This window comes from Mesocricetus auratus, unplaced genomic scaffold (assembly GCF_017639785.1).
Source record: "Mesocricetus auratus isolate SY011 unplaced genomic scaffold, BCM_Maur_2.0 Super-Scaffold_100004, whole genome shotgun sequence".
NCBI classification, from domain to species: domain Eukaryota; kingdom Metazoa; phylum Chordata; class Mammalia; order Rodentia; family Cricetidae; genus Mesocricetus; species Mesocricetus auratus.
The window spans coordinates 5,442,117-5,446,249 of NW_024429189.1; positions in this window are offsets into that span (position 1 = coordinate 5,442,117).

Below are 4,133 nucleotides of genomic sequence, written 5' to 3' on the forward strand. Positions count from 1 at the left end.
CCTCTGATGTTCTTGATTTCCTTAAAACCTCATTGATCTAGTTCCAAAATGGTTTCTGGGTCCTGAAGTCTTCTGTGTCTATGGTTAGTTTTCTAATTCTCACATTATAAGAAGTTTATTTTTTTCCTTGTTAGGATCCCCATATATGTGGGAGCCAGCCAACCTACCTTGTTCGTACCTGAGAGGGGAGTGTGAATTGGGAAAAGGCTAGCTAAGGACATTAAAAGACGGACATAGACACAGAATAAAATCAGGAGTTTAATTCTGTCAATACTGAATGCCGCAAGTTTATTTTTCATTACTCTTAAATACCTTAACTGAAAAGGGGAACAAGGTATCATGTGTACAGAACAAACAGTTTTCTTCCTCAATTCTCCAAGGATTTGGTAACCACACCTTATATTTAATTTCTCGTTATCTGGCCTTGAGAGTCAGGAGTAACCACACCTCAGACCAAGTCTGTTGTTATTTAGATAAGACACCCAAGGCCAGATCAAACATCCTACTGTAGGTATGCCTTTGACCTTTAGGTCTTATGACTTACTAAGGATGGTTTTTAACTCTCTTACCTTTAGTCAAGAAGAAATAGAGCCATCCTTATGGGCCCCGACATATATATATATGTATGTAATTATGTATCTGACCTGGAATTTGCTGCTAGAATAGGATGGCCTGGAATTCAAAGAGAACCACCCATCTCTGCCTGTCAAAACACCTGGGTAGAATTTTTTCCTCTACAAAGATGGATAAACCACCAATGGCCAATATTGCATAAACCTCCCACATCTGGACAAGCCCTGGACACTCCTGCGACTTGGCTTCCTATCCCAACCTTCCCTTTCTCAGCCATTATGAATTAGCCAATCATATCAATTCTGAGGTCTGGCTCCCAACAATGGGATAAGCCCAAGTCATGACCTGTGCTACCACAAAACAAGTGAACTTTCTGTCTGGTGTGCTTGCTCATACTGTGTGTATGCTGGAGCACTCTGCTTTGATAGGATGATGCTTTAGCAGCCATTACAGGCTACAGAAAAGACATGGAGGCCTCTGACTCAGCATGTGACACAAAGAAACTCCAGATCCTCTGACCTCCCAGAGCCTAGGGTCAAAACTGAACACAAAAAAAAAAAACTCCAGACCCCCGACACCTAGCTTCCTAGATACTTGGTTCCTGGGAACTGTGTTTGGCCACAAAAGAAACTTCAGGGGAAACCAAAACCTCCCCTGTTGTCTCCAGGATACAGTTCTGAAAACTATTGGTATCTACATACAACAGGCCACCTACTAATAACAAGGCAAAGCCATAAAAGCCACAGAATGTTCCCTCTCAGCACTGAACAATGAGAATATTGGTACACAGGTATGTCATACCAAAATATGACTTTGAGAAATTCTTCTAATTATTCCCAAATGTCAACCAATCAGGATCGACCAGTACCTACTGATGTAATCCTGTGACTTTTTCTTTAAAGCCTAGTAGTAGAGAGAGAACTTCTCTCCCTCTGGGGGCTGCTGCAACAGCTAGCCAGTCAGGGTCACTGTCATGGTTGGATGAACAACAAGCCTTGCTTTTGCAACTCAGTGGGTCTGTCTCCCTGATGGTCTTTGAGCACAAGAATATTCTCCAACAACGCACAGAGTATAGCATGGTGTCTTGCCTTCTCTTCTGTTGTTGGTAAATTTCCCCAATTCTGGGCACTTTCTCAAGGATCTCCAAAGGGGTAAGATACAGGGTGCAGACGGTGTACCTTGAGGCCAGAAGAGTCATTTAACCTCAGAGACTATGGTAGGTAAGAAAGGGAGATGGGGATTTCAGTCAACCCAGAAAATCAAGGAAGCCAACTTTATGACAGGGAGGTCATGCACTGCGGGGAAGTGAGAGAGGAGGCTGGAGGCCATGGGGGAGGTGTGAAGGAAAGGCACCTTAGGTGTATCCCCTTGAGGCTGGGGAGATTTGCCTCTTGATGTCTGAAGTCTTTAATTTCTGGGTGTCTGTCATTTTCCTGACTTAGGATACATAAGGACAAACTCATGTAGCAACAGGGAGCCCAAGGGAGGGGAGTGGGAGAGGATTAGGGAGTGAGAGGATTGGAGAGCATGAGTAGGTGGTGCTCACAGAGCTGTCTCAGCCTCACCATGTAGTCCTGGTACAGCTCCTGCTAGCATCTGTAGACTGCAGGGAAACCTGGTCTGCTTAGCCCTGGCTCAGGTCTAATGCTTCGTGCATAAGAAATTCTGATGCTCTCAGTGTGCTTTTCTGCTGATGCTGGCACATTGTTCATACAAGAACAATTCAGGGGAATGTTTCTCTCTAATTAAACATGAATCCAGCCTTACTCATGGGGGAGACTTTTGGCCAGTCATGGCAGGAAATCAGAGCCTGGTGACCAACCTCCCTCCAAGCCCCAGGCTCCTGTTGGCAGCCAAGCTGTGGAGGTTTTGGGGACACAGAGTGGCCCAATCTTTCAGTTTCCATAGCCAGTGGCCCCGGCCATGATGGTCACTTTGCTCAGCCCTCAGGGCCATGCTGGATGAGTGTGTTCTCTGGATTTCTGGGGGATGTTTTTATGCTGTTTATCTAAAGTGCTGACCAGTTAGTCTGTGTCCCGCTGGGATGCCAGTGCTCACAGATGGCTTTGAACTTGTGTCTCTATCTGGAGCCTTCTTTCCTCAGGGCACTTCTCATGAGGCTGTTTGGACTTCCATGGAAGGAAGGTGGAACTTTTAGAGCTACTTCCTGCTGTCCTACTATGGGATCTCTGGAACACGACAGTGGCATGGACAAGGGAGCTTGGGTAGGTCTCTGCTGACGGTGTCTTTGTGGGCACTGGGCGGGTGCTCAGCCTCTGCTCTTTCCTGTTGGGTCCAGGAAGGAGCTTCACCCAAGGGCACAGCTGCCAATCTTGGCTGTTGTGTCTTGGATATTACCTCCTTGCTGAGGTTTCTTGCTTTATTATGAGACCCCCCCCAGCCCAGGATCTTGTTCTGGGTTCTGCTCTGCCCTTATCCAAAGGCTGATTCCACCGCACCATGTGCTAAGGGCCAGCTCTGGTCCTATCCCTTCAGGATGCTTGTGTCTATCCTCTCAGGCCCTGAAGACCCCTGTCTCTATTGGGTTCCTGTCCTTCAACTCTCCCACCCACTGTTCTGGATCCTTTCCTTGGTCCCCAGTTCAGAAGGACACTTTCTCATGCTCCAGCATTCACTGATGACTTCCCTCTGCCACCACCTCCAAACAGCTCACCCCTGCTGCCAGCCTGGCCCAGCTCAGCCCCACGCTTCCAGCATGTTCTGTGCCAGTGTCATGTTTGCCTGGGTGGTCAACTGTGGCTTCCCGGCTGTGTCTACCCTGGCCCCTGCAGGAATTCTTCCCCCAGTGGCCAGAGTTGTTCCTTGAGTTGCTTCTTTGCTGGATCCTTGAAGACCCCCCACAGCCTCCAGAGGCTTCTCTGTGTCCTGTTCAACTCCTCTCTGGTTTCATTTCCACTCAGGGTTGGGATATTTGGTGCTGGAAGCTGAGAGTTGGGAGTCTTCAAGGGAACGGGTAAAGTACGGTACAGATCTGAATATTAAGATGGAGACAGTCCACTGCTCCTTCCTGTTGGGAGCTTCCTGGTGCCTTCCTCTTCCCTGTTTCTGAAAACTCCTAAGCTGCCAGCTCCATTTTCAGAAGAACCAGCATGTCTCCACAATCCAAGCTTTGGGTTCCTTGTCCATTCCACGGTCCTGTTCCTGAGATACCTCCTGGCTTTTTGCTGTGTCCTGCCTCCTCCCCTCAGTCTCTTTCATAGGTCCACTCCAGAGATGAGAGAGGAAAACAAACCCCAAACAAATAAACAAACAACCTTAGAATGCTGTCTACCTGGATCTGGGAGCACACACCTGCAATCACAGCACCTGGCAGGTGGGAGGCAGGAGGATCGTTAGTTCACGGTCACCCTCAGCTTCTTATCAAATTTAAGGACCATCTCAGCAAATAGCAGTCTCAGGAAGTTGAATTCCTGGTATGGAAAAGGGAGTCATGCTTCCCTCATTTGGTCACCCACCTGACTGTACTATGATGTCAGACTCCGGAAGCTGTGCTGGGAGACATGTGTGTTCCACACTGGTTCCCACTCTGCAAGCACAGC